This window comes from Pelodiscus sinensis, chromosome 17 (assembly GCF_049634645.1).
Source record: "Pelodiscus sinensis isolate JC-2024 chromosome 17, ASM4963464v1, whole genome shotgun sequence".
Lineage (NCBI taxonomy): Eukaryota > Metazoa > Chordata > Testudines > Trionychidae > Pelodiscus > Pelodiscus sinensis.
Window position 1 is genome coordinate 39372153 of NC_134727.1, and position 7667 is coordinate 39379819.

Sequence of the window (7667 nt, forward strand, 5' to 3'; positions counted from 1 at the left end):
AGGAGGGGGCAGTTGCCGGGCGCCACGCTAGGGGGGCGCCGGGTTGGGGTGGGAGCGGAGTGCACGCTGCTCTGGCCCATGTGACCAGCAGAGACCCAGGAGCTGGCCACGTGCTGCCTCCCTCTATGCGCTGTGAGCCGAGGCAGCCAGGCCGCACGGCAGGAGCAGCGACTTTAAAAGTCAGATTTCCTTACCCGGCTGGCCGATTCCTCCGGTGCCTGGCTCTGTGGGGGGGAGGCGCTCCCAGCGCTGGGGATGCCTGGCTCAGGGGGAGGGGTGAGTGCATTGGGATGGGGGGGGGGCACCAGAGGGACCTGTGTCTGAGGCTGGGGTGAGTATATTGGGATGGGGGGACATTAGGGGGGGCCTGGCTCTGGGGAAGGGGTGGGTGCATTGGAGGTTAGTGTGTGACCCCAGATTGGAGGAAGTGGTGCAACTTTTGCTTAACAACTTTGGTCTCCTCCCCGCTTTTTTTTTCCTCAACAGACTTTTTTCCCCAGTGGTTATTTTTTTGGGGGGGGGGTCGGTATTTTTTGTTAAACCATCTGGCCACTCTACTCCCTGGGCTTTCCTCTTCCCTTCTAGCCCTCTGCTCTGAGCTCCTCCCCACCTGGGCATGGTAATAAATTGGTTCTCCATACTTTCTAGGTGACACCGCCAGGGCTAATTGAGCACTCAAGCTTCTGTGAATGCTTTTGGAGCCAGAGTGGAGTGTACACCCCATCACATTCCCTCTAGTCCCTCCTCCCTGGCCACACTGGCATCTGAACTGGGATACAGGTTGGACTTCCCTGGTCTGGCACCCTCGGAACCTGACTGATCCCAGATGAGGGATTTTTCCGGACCAAGGGAGGTTATTTCTGGCCCCCCTTCTGCCACCCCCTCCTGCCCTGCCTCCCTCCACCAGGCTTCCTGGCTCCACCCCCACAGCCCAGCTGAGCCATGTGCCAACTCCCACCCCCCTCAGCCCAGCTGGGCTGTGTGCTGACTCCCGCCCCCACTGCCCAGCACATTGTGCCCCCCCCCCCCCCCCGCACAGCGCTTGGCTCCCAGCTTCCCCCCTCCGCGCAGTGTACCGGGACTCTGATCCTGGAACATCCATGGTCCTGCTGGACCACAGATGTTGGGGACCAGAGAGTTCCAGTTTATAGAGGTGCAAACTGTTACTTACAATTGTATTAAAAAGGGGTTGTCAGTTCTGAATCATTGTCCACCAATCATTGTCTGTAGCTAGAATTGGTGTAGCACAGTTTCAATACCAAGTATGGGTAGGGACTTTTTTTTCAGTGATGCTGGCAGAAATGGTGCAATGTATTCGTTAATTGCTGTTATGATTGTAACATAATAATTTCTATAGCTGTAGCCCCTAGGGGCCTCAGTCATAAACCAGGCTGCAGATCGTTGTGCAAGGCACTGTACAAACACAAAACAAAAGGACAGTCCCTGTCCTTGAGAGCTGTAGCCTGACTACCCCTCAGCGCAAGTCCAAAGCACAGTTCCTGAAAAATTTGTGACCGTGTTCTGAATAGACATAAACCGTGCAGCTACAAAGGTGCTTGGAAATGGTTTCACACGGGGTTATCGGAGCTAGTGTGAACACAACAGAACATTTAAAATCTCCCATTTTTATTACGCGCCCCAGAAACCGCAGCTGACATCAAGGCCTGCTGTGCTAGAAATTGAACTACTCAAAGTGAGAGAGAGAACCCGCCCCAAAGAAGGTGCCACATGAACAGACAAGATGGCTCAAGAGTGGGAGAAAGGAAGGAAGATTATCCCCATGTCACAGATAGGGAGGGGCACTGGCATGAGTTTAATTCAGTCAGGCAATGCATGCAGAGTGTCTCTCATCTTCAGCCCTCTCTTTGAATGTCACACACTCACACATCTGGCCTGTACATGAGTGTGCAATCTAACTGTTGCTAATCTGTATCCATGAGTGAAATTACAAATCAGAAGGCAAATCCTGCCCTTCTAAACTCACCCACACTCAGTGTGGATCGTGCCTGAAGACAGGTTGTGTAACAATCACAGGACTTAGCCTAACCCTTGCTGAGACCAGAAATCACCCTGCATGTTTTTTATGCTAAGAACAATGGCTGTACTGTTTGCATTGATCATGTGATAAAGTTAAGAAGCTTTTTTATTTGGCTGGTGCAACCTGTCTAAACCAGGGACCTGCTGGAATGGAGTCAGGAGAGGCAGCCCTGATAAAAGTTAAACCACCAAGCAAAAAATGGGCTTCGCATTTGCTGGGGAAACAATGTAATGGCCCCGCTCTGATAAGGCCTTTATGGCCGAATGAAGACCAACAAGGCCATTTCTATTGGTTTTACTTATCTCTACAGCTTTCTCGCTTGCGTTGGTTGGTGGGCTTGCTCTCATGAAAGGACGGGAGCTGTGTTGTCTGCAGTGGGCTGCTGTGTCCATACAATCATGATACCCAGCTGGCAGGGGTGAGACACAGGGAAGGAAGCCGCAGTAGCGTTGGATGGCCGGATCGCCAACATTAAAACTGACTCATAATGATGTGTCTGAAAAGAACAGAAATACCACAGTTGATAGGTGTTCTCCTGCCAGCTAAAACAACATTCAGAAACACCCTTTAGGGCCTGGATTCTAGACACCTAGCTTGCATAGAAATCAATGGGTCTAGGGACCTTCATCGGGGTGGGGAACCTATGGCTTAGGGGCCAGATCCGGCCCCCAGCTTGCCTGGATTCAGCCCAGGGCTCCTCCTCCAGCATTGGAGAGCTGGTGCTGCATCCAGACCCTGCACCCCTACTCTGCTCCTGCACCCTCCCACCCATCCAGACCCCACACCCCAAGCCTGTTTCCCTCCCACACCCTGAACTCCTCATTTCTGGCCCCACCCCAGAGTGTGGGGGGGGGGCACAAAATCTACTAGGCCTGGACCCCCTAGGCTCTGGTGTACAAGGGGAATGTGTCTGTGTGTGGGGGGGGGGGGGGTTGCTTCTCACTTTTGTGTGGCTCCCTACTGATTTTTCTGTGGGCCAGTGGAAAAAGGTTCCCCACCCCTGGTAAATACTTGTGCCATTTCCACGCCTCGGAGCCTAGGTCTGGATGAAAGTCAGCCTTCCCTCGTTGATATTGAAAGTCAGTGGAACTTAGGCTACAGATTCACTTTGGTGCCCAATTCCCTTTGGCCCCAGGCAAATCCCATCATAACGCATTTTGAATTCATTTGTTAATCGTGGTGCAACTGTGGTGATTTTCACTCCCTACCTCTCTGCACCAATAAGTGGGACAAACCATGGCAAGGCTGTATTAAAAATGAATATGACCGAAGTGATCACTGTACTGTTTTTACTCTGCTTTGCCTTTGAGCACGTAGGACTGCACTAATAAACGAGCAGAAATCAAATACTCTGGGAAGCTAAGAAGGCCCAGGTTTGCTGCTGAAGGCCCTGGCCCCTTGTCCAAGATTTCCGTGGCCATATGAAAGTGGTTATCAAACACCACGTGTTGGTGTGTCACGTGCATTTAGAAACATCCCTTCTGTGCAGTGGATATGAAGCAGGATAGAAACTGGCAGCCGCCACTCTTCCTGGCTTACGTCAGCCGCAAGCTTCAAAAGGATGCGAATGGGGCTAAACTCATTACATCTCCACCCCCACGTTCTTCTCACATCCTTCCTGAATGTCATTTCACAAGCCAGTGGAGAGCGTTTAAACGATCAGTGTCCTACAACTGGGGTCTTTTGAATGGATCGGCTGGGGCACCTGGCATTGGCCGCTATCGGAGGACAGGACACTGGGCTAGATGGACCTTTGATCTGACGCAGTGTGGCTGTTCCTATCTTCTTACGCTCCTGTAAGCAGCTCCCGTGACAGAAACCTGAAGTGTCCAAGCCCCTCCCTCTATTTAAATTGCTGAACTGGTTCTGCTTCTTGTCTCATCATCTTGAAGGCATCCACAACGCCACACAACGCCACTCGCTCCCTGTTGCAATGCTGATCCAAATTCTTCTGAATTCTACACCCTCCCCGTCCCACTTCCAGTGGCTAAGTTGCACTGGTAACTAGAACTGGGGTGGAAATCAACGGGTGGGGAGTGTCTTTCCTATTTGCCATAGGAAAAATATATGTTCAGCAAAGCTAGTCCCTTTTTCTGTTTGCAGACCACAGACTTACCTCACTTCTTACTGATGAAAAACTTTTAAAAACAACGAGTAGTCCTATGGTACCTGAGTAGCTTATTCCGAGTCTAAATCGAAAGAGCTTATTTTGAAATTTGGCACTGTCAACACAGAGCCAAATTTCAAAATAAGGCGCTATTCTGACAAATCCCCCTTAACCCTCAAGAGTTACAGGGATGCCAGAATAGCATACCCACTATTTCAGGAAACAGTGGGCGCTTTTAAAGACGCGGCATTGCTATTTTGGGATACTGCCAGTATCCCAAAAGAGCAACACAGTCTAGACGTAGCCTTAGAGACTAACAAAAATACATACATCTGAAGAAGTGGGTTTTGCCCCCGAAAGCTCATGATACTATATATATATATATATATATATATATATATCTGTGTGTGTGTCTTAGTCTACACAAATTGCATATCTTATCTTGAATCAGCTTATTTTGCAATTTGGCATGTATACACAGAGCCAAATTTCAAAATAATGTGCTATTTCGAGCCATCTCTTAACCCTCGTGCATCAAAGTTTACCGGGATAGCAAAATAGTGCGCCCATTATTTTGAAAAATATTTCGAAATAATGAACGGCTTGTGTAGACACGGGGTTGCTATTTTGGGATACCTCCGGTGTCCCGAAATAGCCATGCAGTATAGACGTACCCTAAAATGCCACAGGACTACTCATTGTTTTCAAAGATTTTTTTAAGTTCCAGACTAACACGGCTCCCCCCCTGAGACTTCTTACTCATGAATTCGCTGTACAAAAATAGTCAATGAATGTCAAAGGAAACACAATTCAGCCTACAGTTTTCCTTGAGAACTCTGAGCTATGATTATTCCTCTCTATCCTTTTATGTTTTTACATTGCGCTCATCACAATGGTATGTAAGTAACTAACCGGTGTTCACTACCCATGAAGAATAAGTAACATTCTCTAGATCATGGGGGGGGCACTGTTTCTGTTCTCTGGTTAGTTGATTAGAACTTTATAGGAGAAGAGCTGGCGTAAGGAATTGGTGGCAGGAACATGTATGCAGTAGCACCGGCACTTGTGATGTTTCCTTTTCACACCAGCGCTTGTGATGTTTCCTTTTCACGCTCTTGTGAACAAACAGGAATATTTATGGGAAATGAACAAACAGTCTGTAAATCTTGCTGCAGGAAATGGCCATGTTTATTCACAGGAATGCTTGCGGATCCCTTTCTTCTGTGTTTTGCTTAGCTCCACTCCTGACAGCGCATTGCTGGTGGATGATGAGACATGCACTCGCACGAACTGCCCTAGCAGCCCCATTGAAATGATGCCCCACAGTTTGTGTCATTATCTGCCCCTGGTGTTGCTAACTAAGTGCATGTTAGGAAGAGCCTTTCGATCGGCATTAGTTGAGTGTCAAAGATTCATGGATTTCAAGGCTGGGGAGGCGGTGGAGAAATGGGGGGGCTAGATTGGACTCCTTGAGTCTGACCTTCTGCATTGCCTAAGACAGACCATCAATTTCACCCAATGATTCCTGCCCCTAATTCAGCAATTCAACCAAAAATTGCTGAATTAGAACACGTCTGTCTTCCTTCTCCTCCTTCAAACCTCACCTAACGCCACAAACAATGCTTTTCCAGTGCCCTGCTGCAGTACTAAGAACCTAACAATAAATCCTCCCAGTACCACACAAGCCTTTCTAACTGGTCCCTCTCAGAGGTGAATATCTGCATGTGGAATCTCTTGTGGTAAGAGTAGATACTCTCTGCAGTACGGATGTGCATGTGTTGTCTTAGCCCAGAGTCCTGTTGAACAAGCCTCTTGTTTGCTTTTAATCTCTGTCCCACGGTACACGTCTCTCTCAGTAAATACAAGGCCCTGCAGCTGGCCGGGTAAGCCAATCATCGGGCTGATATAATATTACGCCCAGCCAGGTCAGAAAGTATTCAGCTCCGGTCCGCTGCACTTTGCTTGAACCACGCTGGCTAGCTAGCCCCTTTGCTGACTACTGACAATGGCTTTTTTCCCACTCTCCCTTCTTTTTCTGTTATAAATGGTCCCCCTTTTTTCTCTCCACTTGGCTCATCTGAGGAAGTGAGTGTTGCCCACAAAAGCTCATGACACTATATGTAATTTGTTAGTCTAGGCTATGTCTACACTGTAGGCTTCTTGCGCAAGAAGCTTTTTGCGAAAGAGATCTTCCACACTACAAAAGCACAACAGATTGCATGGACACTCTCTCGAAAGAAAGCTCTGATTACCATTAACAGACTAGCCACCAGAGCACCTGTGCTTGTTTCGATAGGCTGTTTTTGTGCAAAAACCCCGTTACCCATCCCCACACACCTTCTTGCTCAAAAAAAGGAGTTATTCCTCGTAGAAAGAGGAATACCTACACTGCAAAAAAACCCTCTGTTCTTTTGATTTACTGTAAATTTACTTGCACAAGAATGTGCTTGAGGTGTGGACACGCCGCAAGTTTTCGGGCAAAAAACCCTGTAGCGTAGACATAGCCTAAGGTGCCACAGGACTACCCGTTTCTTTTTAAAGTTACAGACTAACACAGCTCTGAGACTTACTGACCAAGCGTGGCCCTCATAGTTAACAGCCCTTTGTGCAAGTTCTCCCCGGTAGCCCTAAGACACACAAGCGAGGGGTGAAGCCCCAAGGAGAAATCCGCATGTCCTGAAGAAATCCAGGACCTAGCATCTCCTCAGAAGCCATCTCTGAAAGGTGAAGGACACAGCTCCTGAGGGGCACAAGGAACAAGGAATTTCAAATGGGATAGAAAGGCTGTTCTGCTGTCCCTAGTTTTGCTGGGGGTCACACTTTTTCCTTTTAACCTGGCATCTCCTACCCAGCATGCATCCAGACTAACAGGGCTACTACCCCTCTGAGCAGCGGCGGATTTGGGGCAGGACGAGCGGAGCGGCTGCCCCGGGCCCTGCGCTTGCAGAAGCCCCGTGCATGCGCCATGTCAAGGGGGGGGGCGCCGTGAAATTGTGCTGCCCGGGACCCCGTGGCACTCTCATCCGCCCCTGCCTCTGATACTACCCAGCATGCTTCACCGCCAGTGTGGAGTGTGAGCAAAAGTGCAAAGGAAAGTGACACAAAATCCTAGAATCCCAGGGCGGGCAGAGCCCTCAGGAGTCAGGGAGTCCAGTCCCCTGCCCCAAGCAGGACCGACCCCAACTCAACCCTCCCAGCCAGGGCTGTGTCCAGCCGGGACTTAACCACCTCTAGGGATGGAGAGTCCACCCCCACCCTAGGGAACCCTCCCAGCGCTTCCTCCCCCCCCAGGGCAACACCTGGTCACCTTTTTCAGCCAGCGCGGGCCAGTGTGGAGCGCAGCGGGCTGCACGGGGGGCTTTGCACGCTCGCGAGGGAGGGGGGGGGTGTTTTCCCCGCCTTGCACACGCAGCTGGGAGCGGGACGCTGGTTTTCGGCGGGAAGCAGACTCCCCCCTGGGCTGTGGGCCGGGCGCGAGGAGCCGGGGGAGGAGCCGGGCGCGAGGAGCGGGGAGCCGAGGGA

The 7667-nt window shown here is 50.3% G+C and overlaps 1 long non-coding RNA gene across 1 annotated transcript; it reads right to left on the minus strand.

The window, feature by feature from the left end:
• Positions 1-2316: 2316 nt before the first annotated feature.
• Positions 2317-7518, minus strand: LOC142818754 (uncharacterized). The gene is made up of 2 exons (XR_012896409.1): positions 7453-7518; positions 2317-2534 (listed from the first exon to the last, which is right to left on the minus strand). It is a non-coding gene; the product is annotated as an uncharacterized LOC142818754 (long non-coding RNA).
• Between the last annotated feature and the right edge of the window lie 149 nt (positions 7519-7667).